Below are 24,014 nucleotides of genomic sequence, written 5' to 3'. Positions count from 1 at the left end.
GTCAAGGAACCTCAGAATCCAATGAAACATCCTGATTCAGAGTTAAATTTGGGAAACATCTCTCAAACTATTCCCATTGACATTTCGGTTAAGCCCGGAATTGTTGAGAACATTCATATAGGTGCCTCGTGTACAGATGACGAAATCCAGTTATATAAGGCCCTATTTCAAGAATTCCGCGACGTGTTTGCCTAGTCCTATGAGGAAATTCCAGGAATTGATCCCGCGATTGTTGTTCATGAGATCAAGACTTACCCGGATGCTAAACCCGTCCGGCAACGTTTGCGTCAGATTCACCCACGAAAAGCTGCTGCAATTAAAGCGGAAGTTGAAAAATTGTTGAAAGCAGGTTTCATTTATCCGATCTCGTTAACAGATTGGGTATCGAATATTGTTCCGGTTAACAAAAAACAGGGAACAATAAGAATATGCATCGACTATAGGGACATTAATCGAGCTTGTACAAAGGACAACTACCCAACTCCCTATATCGATCAAATCATTGATGATTGTGCCGGCAGCGAAATATTTTCCTTTATGGACGGTTTTTCCGGATACAATCAAATCAATATTCTACCTGCCGATCAACCAAAACCGGCTTTCATTTGTCCATGGGGGACATTTGCTTATTGCAAATTACCTTTTGGGCTCAAGAATGCCGGAGCAACTTTTCAAAGGGCGATGTCTTATGTGTTTCATGACATCAAACACATTGTGCAACCGTATCTCGATGATTTTCCTGCTCATTCATTACATCGAGCTGACCACCTCGTCCCCTTACGTGCAATTTTTATGAGGTGTAGGCATTATCGTATTCGGTTGAACCCACAAAAATGTGTCTTCTGCATTCGCGTTGATCCCTCGAAGGTCGAAGCTATTATCAATTTGCCTCCTCCTTCGAGTCTTCGCCAACTCCAAAGTCTGCAGGGGAAAGCAAACTTTTTACGACGATTCATTCCTAACTACGCCAAGGTTACAAAAGGTTTTACACGGTTGTTAAAACAAAATACTCAATTTTCTTGGAATGAGATAGCTCAGAAATCTTTTGATGCACTCAAACACGCGTTGACCTATGCACCGTTTTTGCATCCTCCCAACTACAACCAGGATTACTTTTTGTATCTCGCCGCCTCCCATTCCACCATTGGAATGGTCTTAGTTCAGGAAGATGAATTCGGAACGGAACATGTGATATATTACCTTAGTCGCACGTTAAATCCAACTGAGCTAAAATACTCACATGTGGAGAAATTGGCATTGGCAGCTGTTCAAGCTATCCAACGTTTTCGACACTACATTTTACTACGCAAAACTACAATCATTTCAGATTGCAACCCTATGATCTACATTTTGACCGAACAATTGCTAGGGGGAAGGTACTCTAAATGGATCGTTATCCTGCAGGAGTTCGACTTGGAGTTTGAGAAATCCAAGTCTAAGAAATCTTTAGTTTTTGCAGAGTTAATGTGTGACTTCCCGCATGCTGACACGGAAACTGTGGCAGAGGAGCCAATTGTGGACGAATCTTTGTTTCTAATCAGCACTTTAGATCCGTGGTATGGGGATATCATTGTCTATCTCCAGACACAATCCTTTCGGTTAGAAATTTCAAAGTCGGAACGTCGGAAAATTCGCTTCCAGTCCCAACAATTCAAAATTATTGGAGATACTCTTTATCGCCGTGGGGCGGATTCTATTTTTCGACGTTGCTTAACTCACGAAGAAGCTGAAAGGGTTCTAAATGACTGTCACTCTGGAGCATGTGGCGGTCATATGTCTGGGTATGCCACAGCCCAAAAGATATTACGCGCTGGCTACTTCTGGCCGTCTTTATTTAAAGATTGTATTACGGCGGTCCGAAAATGCCACAACTGCAAGATTTTTTATCGTAAGATGCGCGCTCCACCCGCTCCTCTCCACCCTATAATTGCCATTGGTCCTTTTGACAAATGAGGTATCGATTTTATTACATGTAACCCTCACTCGGCCGGGGGGCATGCGTATATCATCCTTGCGGTAGATTATTTTACTAAGTGGGCCGAGGCGATGCCTACATTCGAGGCAGACGACAAGACAGCTGCAATTTTCGTGTTCAATCATATAATTGCTAGGTTTGGTGTCCCACAAGTGATAATCACTGATCATGGGCGTCATTTTTGAAACGTTATGATGACCGAACTTACAGGCCAGCTTCGTTTACGTCACGATAGTTCAACTCCTTATTATCCACAAGCGAATGGTCTGGTTGAGTCCATCAACAAAGTTTTAGTTATCATGATCCGACGAATCATTGGGATTCATCGGTCGAATTGGCACAACATGCTATTTTCAGCGCTTTGGGCATACCGAACTTCAGTAAAAACATCAACAGGGTTCACTCCCTTCCAACTAGTTTATGGTTTGGAAGCTGTGTTACCCATTGAGTGCGAAATCCCGCCACTGCAAATGGCCATCGAGTTATTTCCAGCTACTTCCGAAGAGGAAAAGCGTTTGTTATACTTAGCTCAATTAGATGAGAATCGACGTGATGCTGCATTGGCGATCGAGACTCACGCAAAACGTATGAAAGCTCAGTATGATCGGAATGTGACCCCTCGAAATTTTTCGAAAGGAGACCTAGTGTTATTGTATGATCAAGCTAATGATAAATTAGGTGCTGGAAAATTCGTTCCTATGTGGCATGGGCCCTATATTTTCAAGCGAAAGCTAGCAAAAGGGGCCTATGAGTTGGTAGATTTTGACGGGGACTCTTTAGGTAAACCCAGAAATGGTCTTTACTTGAAGAGGTATTATGCTTAAAAGAATGGGTATGGAGATTTTTAGTTAGGTTAGTTTTTCTTTCTAGCAAGTGTGTTTTAGTTAAAAAGTGTGCTTAGCTTAGAGAGTGTTTTTCGTCATCTTTCTGGCTTATCTTGGTTTTACTCTTGATATTGTAGATGTCGATGCCTCTCCAAACATACATTGGATTTGCTGATGGTGCTTGTCGTAGTACACGGAACATTTCTTCCGCAGCTTGGGTTATCTATTCACCCTCTGACGAGTTAGTTTCTATGCATGAGGTAAGCCTCGGTCAAACAACAAACAACATTGCAGAGTATAGTGCAGTGATTGAGTTATTATCTGAATCTATTTCATTTGGGATTCGGAGTTTGATAATGAGGTTAGATTCTGAACTCGTTGTATTACAGCTTAATAGAGTGTATGCCACTAGAAATCCAGTGTTATTAAGATTGTTTTTGAGAGTGCGTCTCTTGGAACGTGAGTTTGATTACATTGAATATCAGCATATTCCAAGGTCTTTAAATACATTAGCAGATGCAATTGCTTCTCGAATGTTAAATAGACATTTGCAATAATCATACATGTAAATTTAAAACCATTCCATAACATGATTTACAAGATAAGCCGGTAAGAGTGATATATATATATAGGAGTGTGTCAAAAAATACATCGCCTTCGATCATAGGTTGAAAAAACACCTTATGATCGGAAAAAATGATAAGTACAAAAAACAAAAATGTCACATGTGCCCACAAAAGGCGATCATCCTATCACTGGTGATGATCTCTATAAGAAACCACTGCCCGGGCCACCTTGCAAAGGAACCTCCTAAAAGGTCCCGAGACTCCAATCACATAGCGCTGAAGTCGACGAGGAATGTCGTCTATAGTGGTCTCAGGAATATCTCCCGTCAAGCGCTCAAGATGGCCCTCCAACTCGGCCAAAACCTCTGCTGATTCGTCCTGTGGGGCTGGCAAGGGTGCAACTGGTTGTTTCCTCTCGAAAGGCCGGAGAGCGGCTGGTCGCTGTGGACCCACATCTGCATTTTAAATTTTTACTATCAGTTTTGAGACGATGCAAAAATAAAAAAATTTTAAATAGAAAAGTTGAGAAGGATTTTACCTGACTCGTCCCACTGCTCTCCTGGTGGAAGAGCCATGTCTGGGTCACCACGGAAATCTATCCTAGCGTAAGGGAAGTCCTGAATGGAAAAAACCTGGTTTTCCCACCATTGGAAATACTCAGGTTTGAACTGAGCAACCTCTATCCTCTCGTCCGGGTGACGGGCCATGACTGCAACCCATCGCATCAGTTTGGGCTCTCGAGGAAGCCCAGCTCCAACAGTAAGATGTTGTGGGATCAGCATAGGAACCCTCTCCAGGCCAAAACTCATGACCAAAGACCCATAACCAAAGGTCTTTAGTCGTCCGGTCTTGGTCCTGGTCAGTTGGCCTTTCACATTGGCCAGCACAGCATTGCACCAGTTGAAGATGGTGCCTTGAAAGCAATCAACTGCCATACGCATCTGGGATCTGGTGGCAACATGTAATGCGGTAGCTCCGCAAAGTCTGGTGACAGTAAACGAAATCACCATGAGCTCAGGACGGGATATGGTTTTTATGTCTATCCCTTTGTCTTTAGCCTGGCTGTTGCAGTACTCTAGCCGGAGGCTATCGACAGACTGGCCACCTGGCCTAGTCCCGTATAGAGTCAAGTCCTCGCCTCTCTTAGGCAAACCAGTCAAGAAATAAATGTCCTCCAGCTCGATTTCGAGCCGGTGCCCGCCAATGAAGAAACACTGGTCCTGAATGCTCCACCTGTCAACCAGCCACTGTAAGAAATCTACCTGAGCCCTCATGCCAGGAATGGTCCAGAACTTGTACAGTCTGCATGCCCTCAAAGCATCAAGTGAAGGCTGATGATTCCATGCGGTGGTATCCACGTCCTCATGCTCCCGTTCGCACCAATCTAGCATGATATATTCTCTGCATCAAGAATAAAGATTAATTAGATTGCTAGAAAAACTTTTTGTTGGTCCATTTTTGAGAAATTTTGGGTTCAAAACCCTTGCAGCGGGGTACGCACCCTCCACGTTAGACACAGTGCGTGGGTACGCACTTTGTCTACACGGAAGGTGCAGACCCCGAGCTTTTTCCCAATGGAGAAAAAGTCGGGTTCCGCGGGTCCGCAATGGTAAACCTGCGGACCCCCGCGCGCGGGTTTTGCGCCTAAAAACCCTCCCAAAAAACAAAATGAGGGGTTAAATAAAAAAACTAAACGGTTGAAAATGAAGAGTAAGATGATGTGGATTACCTGGAGAAGACGACGCTCGATTCCGACGGTCGGATTTTCCACAATCTTCACGGGAAGTTTTCTAAGCAAAAGCACTATTTTCTCACCCAAACTCGAACGGTAAAAATGAATTATCAAAACCCCTTTTTATAAGTTTTTTGAGTAAATGAAATGCAAATTTGTTTATGTTTCACTTTGAAAAGGTATTTTACGACACTTTTATCCATTTCAAACAGGTATGAGTAATGTTTGTGTCTTTGTGCAGAATACAGGATTGTTCAGGCGAAATCTATTATTTTCAACGAAAAAACAAGTAGAGTCATCTTTAAGCCCTTTTCTGACTCCTAAAACATGAAAAGATTGCCGAGCGTTTCTTTTACACTCATTAAAATGGAATTAAAAGACGGTCCACTTACAGCTCTTTTCCGACCGTAAAAAACATGAAAAGATTGCCGGATTTTTGTCGTTTCAAATTCGATATTGGTTATAAAATGACGTGTTGTTGATCACTTTTTTACTTTTTTGGGTCAGTGACACTAATAACGAAAAGTACTCCTTGGTCGTAAAAGATCAAGCGGTTCTCTCAAGTATTATTTTATACTTTTTCGGGCTTGAGAGACACAAATTTACGAAAAAGGTCAACCCTGGAGTCTTCTTAAGTTTTTTCAGACTCTCTAAAATTGAAAAACACCGAGTTTCTCCTATACTGGACTCGTTAAAATTTCACAGTAAAGGACCTGTTCAATTACAAACAGGAACGAACCACTCCTTCTTAGGGTTCGAATCTAAACTAAGTTGGACTCATCCGAAGGATGAGCTTATAATCAAGCAAATGTTATCCTCCTCAAGCTTGTAAAAAATAAAGAGGTACTTGCCAGAAATGGTGGGGGAAAAGAGAGGAAAATGAGTCTGTTTGTCATACTTTGTAACCACTCTTGAACACGACACTTTTATTCACCTGGGTTGGGAAATCCTTTGCCTAACAGTTGATCAAACCACATTGAAAGTCTTCAGCCGGTTTCTGGGTATTAACTTTGGGTCAATTATCACCAAGCCATCTGTTGTGTCGTTATGTGTTCAAGAGGTCACTGCCAATAAGCCATTCATCTGCAAAATATCTGTCATCCATCTTGACCATCCCTGAGTCAGTCCTTGCAACTAAATTTCTTCAACTTGATCTATGATTTCGTGTTGTGGGCTTGCCTACGACGGATCGCTTTCTATCGACATCAACACATTATCTAGAAAGATGATCTAGGAATCATCAGTACCTTGAAATCTGCATACCTCAATGGCAAGTTTCTCGCCTTTGACGACAGTTTACATCATTGACTTTCGATCGAAGGATTCCGTGACATGTTCGACATCAACACATCTACTCACATCTCATGGATTCTACTAGGTACTTTGAGAGCCATTGACATCACTGGTGGTTTCTCTCACACTTGTTAACAATTTACATCATTGACTGGTAATCAAGTGGTTTCTACCATGTTCAACATCAACACATTTATTCGCATGGATAGAATCGTACTATTTCGGGATATAGAAATGAAGACCCTGGATCTATTTTCCACCATCCAGGCTGCGAGGAATTTTGTATTCATTATGTTGTGGACTATTCATAAACAGATGGTTGCATCCATACTATGTTCACATGAGTCTATACTTATGATGTTTTACAAGATCATTCCTGTATCAGACAAGAGATAGGTTTTCTAGTTAGTTTTGACCTGAGTATGGGAATGCCTACCTCAGCGATGATATGATCTCATATATATATCTTGCATTGAATGTTTTTACAGGTTCCGACTGGGCTCTCCACAAGATAATCCTCGAAATGATAAAGTACTTCACTCTTCCTATATGATAAACAAAATCCTCATCTACTACAGAATTCGCACTTTAGGGGGCAATCTGTTACACAAAAATATCGTCACCATGATTATTTGCAGTCAGTATGGGTCTATCATCACTTGTACTGTCCTCCTAAGCAAGTCTAAGACCTCAGCTCTTCAAATCAAGCTTTGGAAGTGGGAGAAAGACATTAAAATTCAATGTAACTCTGGTTCCACACTTTCTCCCATGGTCACCTGTGGTCTCTCACCTCCTATGTACAAAAGCTGTGTACCTACCCACTTTGTTCCTAACGGTGCAGGTGCGGACCCCTGTGAAAGTCAAAAGGCGCAATTTTTATCTTAAAAAACTCACTTTGGGTTAATTCTAGAGTTTTCTAGAAGGAATTTTGACGTGGATTGTTCGCTCTGAGGTGGTTCATGCATCCCAAAAGAGAAGGAGCTAATCCCTTGACTAAAGGAGCTATCCCTTTGAAGGAGGGATTTATCCCTTTGAAGGAGGACCTAGTAACTTCCCTCCATTGCACTATAAATACAGGCATTGGGGTGAGGACTAGGGAGGTTAGAAGCTGAACATTTTGAGGGTAAATGCTGGTGAAATTGAGACTCTTTGGTTGAGCTTGAGAGGAGAGATCACATACCTCTTGGTTCCATTGGAGAGTGAGTGAAACTTGTCAAAGTAGAGGAGACATCTTGTTGGACCCTGGGAGGAGCTTGTACAGCGTCAAGGCAAAGGTTGTAAGGTTCTTCTCCTTTTGAATTAATACAATCAAACTCATTTTTCTCAACAAGTATCTTATGTTATTTGTTTCATGGACTCCTTGACTTTCATGTTAAATATGTTTTATGCAATTGGTTTTTCAGGTGCTATTTAATGTGTTTGCCTTGTTTGTGTTTGCAGATTCGCGAAAAGGAGCTCATTTGGATCAAAGGAGCGAGGGCATCCACAAGCTTGCATTGGACCAAAGGTAGGCCCTAAAAACCTTTGTTTGCTATTGTTAATTAAAGCATATTTAGAGAAAGATAGTGTCTGGATGGTTTGCTTGTCGTTAGGTCTTCTTTAGATTCTAGGAAGGTCTATCTTGTCCGAAAGGTCTATCTTGTTGGCTTGTTTTCTATCGATCATTTAATGTTCTATCTGCACTTTACTTTATGTACATGTGATTGCTAATCTGTGGATAATAATAAGAAAGATAAGTAAACTGTTATAAGCATAGAACATACCATAAATTAACAATTTAACTGGACTTAACTCAGTTAACTGAGCTAACTAATTACAACTCAAATACAACTCATCCTTATCTCCTTAATCAAGGGACAATCTCCTTAATTTAAGGGATAACTGTTGCATGACTTCACAAAGACTTCTAGCTTGAATTTCTCCAACTAATTAACTCAAGATGAATTAATTAATTATTTTTTCAAGTAGCTAGTGAGACTAAATTTGAATTTTAATTCTCAATTTTAATTCAAGGACAAATTAAAATTGGAATATTCTTGTTGCCACATTTCAACAAGCTCTTTGTGAGAATCAAAAAATAATTTATGAATTTGAAGTCTCAAAATGAAGTTAACTTCCTAAAGCACGATTACAAAATCCTATTACGTAATTGTTCAAATAAAATGTATTTATCCCAAAGGGACTAGGATTGGGATCTCATGGACCAATAGCAATGGTAAAGGTACCCGAAATAAAGAGAGAAATCACAAATAGATATTGGTTTTTGAAAATATGAAATCATTCAATAAAGTTTGATTAATTGAAGGCTAAGAAGAGAGTAGGGAATTAATTTAAAATAAAATAAACACTCACAAAATTGCAAAAGGATTACAATTGGAATGAATCCTCTCTTTTCAACAACCGCTTTCTAATCGTGATTTTCTCCCTTTATAATCTTGTTTTTATCTTTGCAACTTCTTACCAATTATGTATTTACTCTTTGTTTCATCTGAATAAAGTTCTATTTTTAGAAATATGAAGTTAGGAATTCATCCTACAAGCTGGGTCCAACTTCAAATATTCCACATTTTTCTTTTTATAAATCATTTTAAAAAATAATTTGGTGATAGGCCCAAAATTGGTCACTATTGTTCCTTTAATTTTCTAAGATGATATATATGATTTTATCACTAGACACCACTCCAAACATGTTCTTATTCTTCTAGCTTTCCAATGAGCTCTCATTGTCCCAAAACAAACATCAAGATCTCAAGTTATGGTCTCTAAAAGTTCGTGATTGAGCCATCGTTGATTTGCACAAAGTGAATCAACAATTGCTGATTTAATTCACATCAATCTTGGCCTCTTGATATAGAAATCCACTGTGATAATCCTGCATGCATTATGGGAGGGAATTAACAATGATTTATAAATAAATGAGCTCCTCATATTACTTGTGTGTGAAGTAAAAAGAGTCATGGGACCTTGTGTAGCTCACACATAGTGTAGTTTTTGGTTGCCATCTTGTTTCCCAACCATCGTGCTAAGATATTTACCAATCATCTGTATCCAATCATTGCTTTCCAAATGTCAGCTTGGGATATTCCCAGCCGTTGCTATGTCTCATAAGGATATATGGAATAATAAATTAAGATGAAAAATTATATGAGAAATATTAACCATGTGAAGATGACATGAGAAATTGGAAAATAATCTAAGAGTGAAAAGTAAAAGTAAATAAGGGTAAAGTTGACTAAGTGATAAAATGTGGCATGCAAATGGCTAAGTATGGAATATAATAAATGGTTATGTGTGAATAAAGGAGTGGGGGAATACTTGTAGAGAACTTGGAAAATGACTAAGTAAAAAGGGATAAGAGGTAAGGTAATTCCATACAAAATAATATATAGTGATAAAAATGGAAAACAAAGAAATGATATGAATAATATGAATAATGATAAACGGAAGTAATGGAGATATGTGGTGGAAAATAGTGATATCATTGGCATATGAACTTTATTTTTGATTCTATAAAAATTTAGACAAGCAATGACATAGGGCTATCCAATAAAAATATGAACATGGTAAATTTATTTCTTTTTGATGTCTTTTATTTTCTCCTCTCCCTTCAAAAAGAGAAACCATCCTTGTTGTCCTTGTGTGAAGAAGATTTGCAACATTAAGAATGATCAAAAGATTATTGGTTCAGAATCACTCTATTTGATGTGTGGCATGAAACTACATTGACATTTGGATCCAACTGTAGGATAGTGTCACCCTATGGGTTGCAGAGAACTCCATAATCTAACTAGTTTCCTTCTCGATTAGGATATAGATTTATCCCAATCTGAAAAATGCTTATTAAAAAAATGTAATTGAAATAACAAAAGTGTATACACAATCTGCATACCCTAACATATTTGGAGAGAATTCCAATGGAGCCATGCACATAAAACAAATTATATGCTTGCTTCAAACCATGTTTGAATGTTTTTCTTTATTGGAAATGTTCTGAAGGCACTCCTCCATCGAACTATAACAATTATACCATAGTGAAGTTGCAAAAATGAATTGATTATGAGAATCCATGGAGAATTGGAGGGATGTTTCTTATTGTTTACCAACAATCTTTTTGTCTTTGAAAATAAAATATAAAATGTGATCCATCCCTCTTATTGTAGATGTGCCTTTGCTATTGATACTAGAAATACCTCTTTTTCATTAGGTTCTACTAAATATGAGAAATAAATAACTTGAAAGTTAGATGCAAAGTGATAACTCTTGTTCATCTCATGTTGAAATCCCTCTTTTGTCTTTATATAAACCTATTTTGGCCTTTGAGAACCCACTATAACATATTCATCATGACCATTGTTGTAACCCCAAAGACAATTCCTGGTTGTGTGGGAACCAGTGCTCGAGTCATCTAAAGATTGATGAAAACTTTAAAGTATGTGGCTGGAGGGATATGCCATGAGAGTTTGGAATGAACCTTCTAGTTCTGAAATCTATCTTTGAAACCATACTGACTAAGATAGATGAGGGTTTTAGGGATTCAATTAAAAAGTGGCTAGATGAAAGATGAAGATGAAAATAGTTTAACAACTCCAACAATTAAGAATCTGAGTGTTAACCTTGCAGAAAGAATGATGGAAAATACCTAAGACATAGAGGAATTTCCAGCATGGTGGAGTGCACATTAAGACTCTTTAAATCTGAAATGTGAGTACCATTCAAGATAAATTCACATTCATAACTTAAAAAGATCTACAACTTCATTACACACATGCTAGCAAAAGAAAAACATTAATAAATGATCACACATTGAAAAAAAACAATGTTGCAATACCCCAAAAATTGGAATCAAAACTAGTTTGTGTTCTTCAATTTCATAGAGTTTTCTTCATTACATTGCCTCTTGGCATATAGACTCTAAACCTCTGAACCCTGTAATTTAATTTTCAAACTTTTATCCCTATCCCTAATCAGTTATGAAACTAATACTTAAAACAAAATAGTTGTAAAAACTATTTTTAAAAGAAATAAAATTACAAATATTAATATTAATTTAGTATTCCATATGGTATCTATATATATAATATTAAATTAAAAATTATTTCCTCTTTAAAATAAAATTTGGCCCTTTTTAAAACTTTACAAGACACACATATATATAGGGGGCCTTTAAATCAAAACAAAAATATACATTATTTCAAAACAAATGAAAGTGTATGTGGGTCCCAACTGTTGTCAGCTAGGCATCAACAAAATTTTGTTATTTCAAGAAACCACAAACCACTTCTCGGGGACCCCTTTGATGGTTTCCGAGATAGAAGAGGAGTGTCGGGATTAATATGGATCGTCGATATGAAAATAAGTGGTTTGGGAAAGCAACTTCCCGATACTTCCTTATCATTTAACTTTCGATTTGTTAGTCCTGTCAAGGTTCCGTTGATGTGGAGCACAAGCATTACGGACCATCGATTGCTGGTGGAATGAAAATCCTTTACCTACTCTCACATTCCTCCAGTTTCCTAACGAGTTCTCCAATATCCCTACCTGTGACTTGTCCTGTCATCTTTCTGATGAAGAAATAAAGCACCGCCTGGGAACACCTGAGTGAACACAAGTTGGGATAGGTAACGTTTTTTCTTTAGACTTGGGGCCAAGAATGTGACTCCTGCTGCATGCACTCATACAGGGCATGTGAGAGATGATTGATGCCTCAAAGGTTGAAAACATTATTACAACATTCTCTTAACAATAAGAGCAGTAAAACTAGAGCATTCAATTGTTCTCGCAGCCACGACGCTAGAACTAACATTTGTCGTGTCAACAAAATTAGTACTACCCATCCTTCTCTTTGTTCTCTAGGAGGGAAGCTTCTATTGATGTTAGTACAACATATAAAGAAATTCACAAATGTTTTGGTATATGCTACAAGAATGCCATATATTTCGTAAGCACTTCCCTTGATAAGACATTTCCAATATTCAGCTTAAGGGATCAAGACGAGATAGGTTGATAGGGGTACAATAACCAAGGGTGGTTTAGTGTCTCAATGACCGAGGGTCGTTTATTTGGATTTATTTCAAGAAGGTAAGAAACAAAATCAATAAATCCTTGATCTCTCATTGGAAGTCTGTGTCTCAGTGAAGTCTTTTTAGGTATCAAATACTCTAGTCTATTAGTCCAATTATTCCAATTACTCTAACTAGTAAGGTTGCGGGGGAATCATTTTGAAAGAGAATGCTACTAGAATAGAGCTCAACAAGAATGCATCCAAGTGACCAGATGTCGATCCTTTTTTATCATAAAGGAGCCCTAATATAACCTCTTTTTTATCATAAAGGAGCCCTAATATAACCTCCGATGCATGATAAGAACGAGATTACACATATGAGCAAATATGATCCATTTGAAAGCAACTGCTACCCAGATATATCACCTTCACATCCCACCTACTGTAGCTTTTAACCAAAATATTCTCTATCTTCAAATCACAGTGAATAAGACCAAGGCCATGCAAAAAATGTAATGCTTCTGCACATTGAATTGTAATTGACTGTAATCTTGACATGGTGAAATACACCTCTCCTCCTAATAAGGGTATTCATCAAAACCAACATGATTTCCTTAAGTGTCTTAAGATTAGTAGCGACAAAAGTCTTCCAAACATGCAATGGAACCTGTCACACTGCAAAAGAACTACCTCTTTAATAAAATTTAGAAAAATAGGGCAATTATGTAACCTGTCAGACTACAAAAGAACTACCTCTTTAATAAAATTTAGAAAAATAGGGCAATTATGTAGACGCAAGATAAAAAATGCACAATGGATACTCCGATTGGATGACTATGAAGCATTGCATGTGTGAAGTCATAGTCTTTATATTTTCAATAAAAACACTACAATTAACCAAGGTCAATGATAATTCTTGTTTCTACAATTTTAATCACACATTTAAGCTCTTCTCTTGTATTCATTGCATAGCCAAGGCATTTTGCATTTGTAATAGTGATCAAGTCACATGAATTGAATCTAGCATTGAGGCCATCCAAAAGGCTTTGAGTGTAATCATAAAAGTAGCAAACAAAAATGCATGCACCTTTGCCTTTAAATTTCTAAAATGTGTTCCTAGAGACAAGCCAATTATACTTCCTCCACTTTCACATGCAACCACAATTTCATTAAAACAAGTAATACTAAACACCTTCTTTTCCTGCAGTTGTTACTCTATCTTTCTCACTGCTCCTATCTATCCCCATGTTCCTAATGAGTTTCAGCCACCAACAAGAATAACATAAGGCTTCTTGCCTTCCTTTAACATCGTTTCTGTTGAGAAATGTAACTAGTTTTGGTTTTTGATAATGTTGTACTCATTTCAATATGTATCCTATGTAACAAACAAGAAAAGAAAAAGAAAAGTTATTATTAATTAATATATTATTGATGTTATTATTAAGTTATTATTTCAATATTAATATATTTGTATCTCATTAACTAATCAAAATTTTAAAATAATTGTCATACTATTCTATATTAAAATTTTATTTTTAACCTAAATTCATTAATATTATGTGATTCTTTTTCTTTTAAAGTCTTTAAGTTTTTAGGGTTAGTTTAATCAACTATTTTATCCTTTATCATCTCTATTTATACTTTAACCCTTCTCCTTCTTCTCTCAAGTGTCTTGTCCTCATGATGGGTCTTGGTATGGACTTGAAATGTCAACTCAAAATTCAGACTATGGAGCATATTTTAGACTTTTCTTCTTCAAATCCTACCCACAAAAATCTACAAACAAAAATTTATTATTATTAAATCATGGGTTTCATGCTCATTATTGATGGTTCTTCGTGCTTCTAGGATTTTCTAGATCTTAGGAATTATTGTCATGAGTCAAAGGAACCAACACCATATTTGTAAGATCCTTCCGGGCAAAAATATTTTTGTAAAAAGAAATAATTTTAAGTCTAGAATGTCTTGAAAGCTCCAAAGTATAAGTCGACCTTGGGAGCATCAAGTCACCCTAAAGGAGGGATTTCGACCCCTTGAGAAGGCTATATAAAGAAGCAGTTCGACCTCATTTGGGACATACACACTTCACAAGTTTGATCTATACAGGAAGGGTTCGATTTGTAGCTAGTAAGCAAGAAGAAGAAGAGTGAAGGTCAAGGATAAGGAACAAGGATGGAATATCTTATTTCTAGGCTCTATCTCTCTCACACGTGCAAGATATAAGGTTTTTTGTGCTACAGAAGGAGGATGAAGCTACAGATCTAAGTTGTAGTAGGACGAAGTGCAGAATCTTGTAGCTAGAAGGGATAAAACCCTATATTTACCTCGTTGATCATGGGAGAGAGTTCTTTCTCTAGTAAGGTCTTAAGAGAAGGTTGGATTAGGGTGTTAAAAGAAGTTGTAAGGCCAAAATTGCAGGGTCGAAGTTGCATGACAAGTTGCAGTAATGAAGCTGGTTGATGCAAAATCAAGGAAGGACTTGAAGAAGAGATGACTTGGTACTAGGAGAAGGATTGGTCTAGGTTTTGGGTCTTTGTATCTCATGTGAAGAAGATTCTAAGAAGATAAGAGTTTCTGGGTTTTCCCCTTGGAGCAGTTTTTCCCTGGATGAGAACTTAATATCGGTGTCCTCTATTGTTGTAGTTTATGTCCTTGATATTTGTTTGATGAAATATCTAACTAAAAGAACACAAGAAAGCAAATAAGGTCACATGAAAATAATAAGGTCAAGGAAAATAAGATTAATAATTGCCACTATCCATTTTCCAACATGGTATCAGAGCTAAGGTGAGCGAGGAAGGCAATTGGAAGGACACTAGAAAGAGTTACTTGTCAAGGGGAAGGGATAAGGAAACTCTCAAGAAAATACTGAAAGAATACTTCAAGAATGATTGAAGACTTATTGATAGAACACTGAGAAGTAGGTTTTTTACAATGAAAAAGATCAAGTCTACATCAAGCTTACATCAAAACAAGATATGAAGGAAGAGTGTTGATCTCTCTCTAAATGAAGATATATTTGAATAAGGCATCAAGGATATTTGAAGTTGTTTTTGTTGAATATTCTTAAAGAATCTTTGAAGGCATCATTAAGGAGAATCATGATCTTAAGTAAGTAACATATTATTACATCATGCCTGAATCTTCAAGTCATATCGGTTCCTTTTGCAAAGAGAGCAACAAGCTTATTGAGACATCAAACTATCTAGCATGGAAGAAAAGAATTGACTTGATACTCACAAAACAAGAAGTAATGGAATATGTTATTAGGGAAATTACTAAACTTGAGAAGGATAAGATACAAGAACTAGAAAAGTACAAGAAAGGGGAAGTAAGGGCTCAAAGGATGATAGTTGAATCAATTAAGGATTCTCTTGTTCCATTTGTTGCAAATTTTAAAACTTCTAAGGCCATGTATGACAAGCTAGTGAATTTGTATTCAGTAAGTAGAATAGGACAAAATATGTCATTGAGGAACATGCTGTATAGAATGAAGAAATAAAAAGATGAGGATATGTAATCCTTTCTCATGAGAGTCTCTCAAATAAGATACCATCTGAAAGGACGTGGGTAACCAATCAATAATTTTGAAGTAACATCTATGTAGTAAATGCATTGCCACCAAAATGGAGCAACTTTGCAACAAGCATCTACTCCAAGAAGGATTCAACTCCCTTTGATGGGTTGTGAGCTCAATGCATATTGGAAGAATCAAGGATCAAGGTCAAAGATGATGTTGGATCAGATGAGAAATCTCAATCTTTTCTAGCCCAAGTCAAGAAGATGAAGAAGGGAAAGTCTGGCACGCCGAAAAATAAAGACATGTCCAAAGTGTAATGTTTTGGATGCAATAAATTTGAACACTTTAAGAGGGATTGCCCAAACAAACAGAAAAATAAGAGAAAGGAAAGGAGTGAAGCTCATGTAGCTAAGGCAGTGGGAGAACCTGAGAAGAAGGCAAATAAGGAATAAGTGAAGGATATTTGAAATTTCACTGATAGTTAGGTTCTTTATGAAGACGAATCTTTCTTTTAGGATAATATATTTTGCATGGCATCATAGAAATAAGCATATGATAGTAGCATGTCTATAATTTACATGATTAAGTTTCTTTGTAGAAATCATCTAGATAGATGGATAGATAGACCATTTTTCATATTGATCATCCATATATTGTCTAACATTGTGTTAGAGGTTGTCATCCTGCTTAGTTGAATCATTGTGATTAAGGAAATACCATAATTTTGGAAGGTCTTTGGGAAAAACATCATGACAAGATTAGCAGACATTCCATGTAATGTGGAATAAATATCGGTAAAGGAATGAAAGAATGCAATGGGCCATTCCATGTAATGTGGAATAAATACCGGTAAAGGAATGAAAGAATGCAATGGGTCATTCCATGTAATGTGGAATAAATACCACTAAAGGAATGAAAGAATGCAATGGGTTAGGATACAGGTTCTTTGTGAGATATATGGATAGCTAGATGACCGAATGAAAACATAAGAATGCATGTTGGACATAAAACTTTGGATAAGACTCATATGTGTAGAATCTTGTGGAAATAAAGTTGGTCATAAAATATGCTTATAAATATGGATATATGATGGTTGAAAAGAATAATATTTGACTTAAGGATTTAAGACTTTTTCTAGAATATATATAATAATGATTAACATATAGTATAGTCTCAAGAAGAAAAATTAGTAACTTGGTAATCAAGTTTGATCCTTGGGCACTTTGATGCATGGAGGAAGATTCATATGGAGATGGACCATGACAATGTTGATGAATCAACAGGCTCATCATGATGAGGTAAGTTTGATTTTCATTATTGTTGGTTATTTGGTTAACATAATATTGCTACTTGGAAGAATGTTGCAGGAATACATGATGGAAGTTGAGGAAATTTCAACTGTATGGATGAAGGATATTGAGGGGAGCTTGATATATGGTACTTGACAACTGTGAAGTCAAGATATGAAAATCTTGGGATTAAAAGGTAGCGATGTGAGAAGATAACCTGGAGGTAAAAGGACGATCACTTTCAAGGAAAAGCTATGATCAACTTGAAGTTTGGGAAGGCTCAATGTAATGCCTTCATATAAGAAAGTGATGAGCAAGAAGATTCACCCAACACTTGTTACAATACTAAAGAGAGAAGGTGGCTCCATGATACCTTGAAATACATAAAGCACGATGATGCAGAGGAAAGAGGGAGACATGAAGCTATGAAGAACTGGAAGTTGATACTCTTATGAAGAAAATATGTAAGGCTTTTAATGGTGACTTCCCAAATAGAAAGAAAGTATAGATTTCCTCTGATTTTGAGAGGGAGTAAAGGACGCTCCTTGTATAGGAGCAAGGTTCTATTCTCAAGATTAAATGAGAATAGGGATATCCTCTCTAGTTGAGAGGGAGTGATGTGGGACATCACTTGTGAATTCTCCTCTTTAGGTGATGAGGAGAAAATGGTGGAGGATTGGATAAGAATCCATGGTTTCTTTGAGGATATAACATCTAAGAAAGGAAAGGGACTGAAACTCTTTGAGGATGTGACAAGTATCCAAGAGAAGAGTGGTCAAAGATGACCGATATTCTTTGAGGACTTAGGATTGGAGGTCCAAGATAAGAACAATCCTAAAAGGACATACCTTGTAGACATCGGGATGGGGTGTGTGCCTTGTAGAGGTAGTGTGGTATCACACGTAAATCCTCCCAACATAATTCTTTTGATTAAAGTAGAGCTTGTCTAGTGAGGCCTAAGGGAAAATGCTGGTTATGATGATGATTCTTACAATATGGCTTATCAATCCAACTCTTCTTGAAAACTCTTCAATTTGAGGTATGATGTTGTACTAGTTGTACAATAATGAATACCTCCCTAGTTAAGAGGGGGTGTTAAGAAATGTAACTAGTTTTGGTCTTCATAATTGTTGTACACATTTCAATATGTATCTTATGTAACAAACAAGAAAAGAAAAAGAAAAGTTATTATTATTAATGCATGGGTTTCGTGTTCATTATTGATGGTATTATAGGTAAAATCATGTTCTTCATGCTTCTAGGGGTTGTTAGGTCCTAGGATTTATTGTCATTAGTAAAAGGAGTCAACATTATGTTTGTAAAGACCATTTTGGGTAAAAATATATTTGTAAAAAGAATTATTTTTGAGTCTAGAAATTCCTGGAAGCTCCAAAGTACAAATCCGCCTAAAGGAGCAAATTTGGCCCCTTGAGAAGGCTATATAAAGAAGCAGTTCGACCTCATTTGGGACATACACACTTCATAATTTCAATCTATCAAGAAAGGGTTCAATTTGTAGTTGGGAAGCAAGAAGAATAAGTGTGAAGGTCTAGGAGAAGGAATAAGGACAAAATATATTGTTTATGGGCTCTATATTTCTCACACATGTGAATATCTAGAGTTGTTGATGTTGCAGAAGGAGGCCAAAGTTGCAGGTTCGAGTTGCAATAGGACAAAGTGCAGAATATTGTAGTTGGAAGGGAGAAAAACCTCTATTGACCTTGTTGACCTTGGGAGAATTATATTTTTCTAGGAAGGTCTCAGGAGGAGGTTGGATTAGAGTTTCCAGAGAAGCTACAAGGCCAAAATTATAGGGTCAAAGTTTAAGGACGAGTTAGAGTAGTGAAGTTGAAAGGTTGAAGTTGTAGTAGTGAAATTGGTTAATGTAGAATCACAAAAGGAATTGAAGAAAGGATGACTTTGTATTAGGAGAAGGAGTGGCCTAGGTTTTGAGTCCTTATAGCTCATTTGAAACAAATTTTAAGAAGAAAAGATTTTCCAGGTTTTCCCCTTGAAGGGATTTTTCCCTAGCTAAGAACTTAATCTTTGTGTCCTCTATTGTTTTAGTTTATGTTCTTGATATTTGTTTGATTAAAGATCTAACTAAAAAACCACAAGAAAACTAATAAGTTCAAAAGAAAATATTAAGGTCAAGAAAAATAAGATCAATAGCTACCACTATCCATTTTCCAATACTTTCCTCCAAGAATTTTCCAAGAGCCACACTTCCAGTTCGTGCATACTCCTCCTTAGGTGTTTGCACCATCCATCTTCTCCACAAGAAGATTCCCATTCAAGCCATAATCTTCATCGACTTGTGTTGCCACTGTAGTAGCATGACAATGTTTACCTTGAATGCCTCCTATTGTGGTAACATAATCTACACCTTACACCTCTACACCAACCATTTAAAATTCCAGCTTCTGCATCTCTTCCCACTAAGTTAGATACTTGATCAATCATCACGTTTTATCGAGACTTCAGTGTTTGATGGGAAGCCCAAAAGATTCCATTGATGAATTGGTGTAGGGAGATGTTTGAGATAATAGAAATGGGAAGGAATCAGATGAAGATATGTCACCCACGAAGGAGGTGTGTATGCAAATTTTCTCAGAATCTCCTTCCACTAGCTTTACATTATGCTAGTCCAAAGAATCTCTTTGACAGGCTCTTTGGAATACAATGCATCTGATTCCGCACAATATGACCTTCAGAATGAAAGTTAAGACCATTATAATATTGCTCCAAAAATTCTTCATCCGAAATCTCTCTGGCAATAGCTTCAATCCATCTTTCATGGTCCACAAGACATTTTTCAACAATCTCAACACATTCCTTAGCTGAAACATGAAACATAGTCTTCCCTTTGATTTTCATCAAGGACTATGGTCATATGCTAGCCTTCAGTGCTACATTTGATATGTATATATATGTTCTTTGAGAATATTCTCCCACATTTGTGAGACAATAATATTGTATAAGACTTTCAATAACCATTGCACCCATCTTCCACTCGATGTGTTTTACACTAGTGTAGGTTTTTGTGGGCTACTCTTCTTGGTGCCTTGGCTTGTTTTGAAATAGAAATTTAGAAACAAATTTTTTAACACATCTGTTAATAATCTTCCCAATTTCTCCAAAAACCTTCAATGATTAAATCTCTGGAAAACTCTTTGGTTTTACTTTGTTGGGGATTTTCCTGCAAGATCTCTTATCATTTTCACCTGGCATCTGGCTACAATAACCATGTTAAATGAAGTCTTTAGGTGCATCTAGTGGAATTTTATCAAATCAATCCTTAGAATTATTGTCAACATTACTCTCAAATTGAACATGTGATAGGTCAAAATTTCCCTCCCATGGAGAATGTCGCAAATGGTCTTCTTGGTAGAGAATTTTTCATATCTTATATTAGATTTCTCTTCTAGATTCCCCTCTTTATTTTCTTGAAACAATATTGGAAAGTTTAAGAGATCGAAACTGCTTCATGAATATTTTCTTCAACGACTTGAGCTCATTGCATTAGCTCTTTTCAATTGTAAATATTTTCTTACTTTAATAAAAATCTCAAATTTGAAAGCAATGCATTTACATAGCAACTAAAAATGATGAAATCAACTAGAAACATTTCTTGAGGAATCTTATGAAGGAATTTCATAAGTATAAGAGTGAAATATTTCATTGTATCTTATTCATTCATATGAATTTCAACCATATTCAAGAATAGAGAAGAGGGGTCTTGAATTTCGAAATATTTCTCAACAGATCTTCTAATGCATAACAAGATGTGATGGTTCCAAGCATCAACGAATGAAACCATTCATAAGCACTTCCTTGTAGAGTCAAGACAAACAATTTGAAAACATCATCATCTTCAACCACATTATAAATATCACAAGCACTTTCAAACTTAACCAAATTCTTTTCTGCATCCTATGAAGTATCTCCAAAGAAAATGGGAAACTTTTCTATGGAAATATTTGGCAAGTGATGACTTTTTCCTTGTAGGTGTAGGGGACTTTTGTACACTAGTTTCTTTCTTTAAGAACCTTCTCATTTTTCCATCGCTTAGATAATTCTTGATGAGCATGGTGGGAGGGTATATTATCGTCACAACATAGAAGAAACTTTTGATTGTAGTCCCCATACATATATTCATGCAATTCATGGGATCTTTTCAGTGGAGTCATTGGGGCATTTGTCTTCAAAATCAAAATATTCAATAATGGACTCTCCAAGGAGCACATTCTTCCATGTTTTAGATGATTCTTAGTCTTCAATAAATTTCCCTAACAAATCTTTACTTGAATTTCCATAATATTGAAGGTCATGTGATGTCATTTGAAGAAGGTTTTCAAGAACTAAGCTAATATTCAACTATGTGGCTAGAAAAATACCATATTGTTTTCACAAGAAATAAAAACTTGAACCAAATAGTTTCTAGTTTCTAAATAATTCTTATCCTCAAAATGAAGTATCATATTTCTTGAAAATAATTCATATCTTCCTAGTATGGTTTCCATAAATGTTGATCTTTCTAGTCAAGGAAAAATTCAACCTTCTAGGTTCTTTTTCCAGATTCCCTCTATGTTTTAATAGAGGTGGTACTCCTATATAGATCACAGTCTGATATGCATATTAATTGAATATTAAAGGTTAAACATTTAACATATGCATTTGTGAATGAACCAGGTTTTCTTCAAAGTAAATTCATTCCACATTGTAACCCATGAACATATGTGAGGAAACATATTTGAAGCAAACTCAGATAGATGAAAATAGAAAACATTGATCTATACATTAAAATAACTATAAAAATGGTATCATGCATTTGAAATCATAACAGCATAGGAAAACATTCACAAGACCCCCACTTCTTATTTGGAAATTAAAGTTTTTTGAATCACAAATGATTTCATTTCCCAAAATAAGCTCTTTATAGGAGTCAAAAAATAATTTGTAGCTTTGAAGTCTTAGAATAGAGTTAATTTCCTAAATCATAGTCAAAACATCTTGTTACTTAAACATGAAAATAAAATACATTCATCCCTAAGGGACTAGGATTGGGTTCCCTTGGACCAATAGTAATGATAAAGGTTCTTGAAAGAAAGAGAGAAAACATAGTCGGGGATTGGCTTTCGAAAACATACTATACTTCAATGTGTTAGGACTCCATATTGTCTACTTTTGACCTTGTATTTTGTCATTATGTTACCCTCTTTAGCCCATAAGTTGAAAGCCTTGATAACATTTTGACCTAATTATTCCAAAGGTATGAAGTAACTATCCTCATTGCTATATGTTTAATTATTCAGCACATATTCATGTTATCTTTATAATTAATCTTTGGAAGTTGACTAAGTCGCTGACAATTGTTGAAACTGTTCAAAGTCTGCAAAATTATAATTCACAGTTGCTGGAACACCAAAAACAGCAACTGTGCAGTTGCTGCAATACCAGAAACAGAAACTGGCTAAAGCGGGTAAAACCTCATTTTGCAATGGCTGAAACATCCGAAACAGTAATTGCCTAGCAGGAGCAGTAACCGTCTGAAGCTGCCAGAACTATACGTTGCAGATGCTGACATAGCATGATCAGCTACTGTCCAAAATTGGCAAAACATAGTCGCAGATGTTGGAACACCGGGAGCAGCACGAGAACTTCAAGGGAATAGTTGAGATTTACCATATCAGCAACAAAGGTGAAACAGCCAAGGACATTACGAGGATCTCAAAGAGACGGTTGAATTTTACCAGCTTTACAACAGCAAAAGGATCCGATTAACGAAGGATGACAAAGTTACACACTGTTGTAACAGTATGCTGTAACAGGAATTGATTTCCTATTTTTGTACAAAAGGGTCAACTAAATGAGTAATGACAATCTATTGTAATAGATGTCTCCTCTATAAACAGGAGACATCTACATTAGAAGGGGGGAGAAGAACAAGTTGTAACAGGGGTATTCTAGTGCAGAACAAGTCCGAATCTTTATTGTAATTTGACATTTTGGAAGATGAATAAAGCACTGTTCTGAGCATTTTAACTTAGCATCTGTGTCTTGGGGAATCTTGTGAGAGGGACAGGGCCCACCTTCTTCACAAGATTCGCCCATTTCTTTTCTGTTGAGTGTGTGTGTGATTTCTGTGTATCTCTAGCATTGCTTCTAAAAATTTTCCTTTGCTGATACTCTGTTTTCTTAATCAATTGGCGCTGTAAAATAGTGTGTCACTGGTGATTAGGATTTGCAGTGTGCATTGGCAATTTGGTCACAAGGGCAGGTGCTGAACATCCTTACCCTGAGGATAGGGTCCTGATCCTCTGTTACAAGACAACCATCATTTCTTTTTGCAGATTTGTTACCTTTAGTTAACTGTTTTCATTTCATTTCAGCAATAGATCATAACTGTTGTAACACAGAGTAAGGGTTTGATAGAAAGTAGATTTGTTTATACTACAGCCTTTAATGCTTTTAGAATTAAGTGCATACAGTACGAGGTCACCTTTGAAACAAAAGGACTTTCCCGGGTTGACAATTTAATGTGGTACTCGACTGTTTAATTAATAAACAATTCGAGCAGCCAACATTTTGGCGCCGTTGTCGGGGAAGGCGACTGAAGATTTTAAAGGTATTAACATTTTTTTCTTTCTTTAGAAAGGCAGGATGCATGAGAGGACGCAAGAAGGTTAACCATTCAGGCGGCAAAGGCAAAGGAGGAGGAAGAAAAACTTTTATTGACGATATTATTTCAAAAGCTGAGACATCCCAGAGGTTAAGCTCTCAGAGACCATAGACCCAACACTCTTCCCAGATA

At 36.7% G+C, this 24,014-nt stretch overlaps 1 pseudogene; it reads right to left on the bottom strand.

Moving 5' to 3' along the window:
- Nucleotides 1-13,284: 13,284 nt before the first annotated feature.
- Nucleotides 13,285-19,998, bottom strand: LOC149250917 (bifunctional D-cysteine desulfhydrase/1-aminocyclopropane-1-carboxylate deaminase, mitochondrial pseudogene; annotated as a pseudogene).
- Between the last annotated feature and the right edge of the window lie 4,016 nt (nucleotides 19,999-24,014).

This window comes from Pinus tabuliformis, chromosome 7 (assembly GCF_031772625.1).
Source record: "Pinus tabuliformis cultivar Carrire ecotype Pingquan chromosome 7, CPIR1, whole genome shotgun sequence".
Lineage (NCBI taxonomy): Eukaryota > Viridiplantae > Streptophyta > Pinopsida > Pinales > Pinaceae > Pinus > Pinus tabuliformis.
Note: the sequence above shows the minus strand (reverse complement) of the source record. Positions and strands in the feature narration are given on the sequence as shown.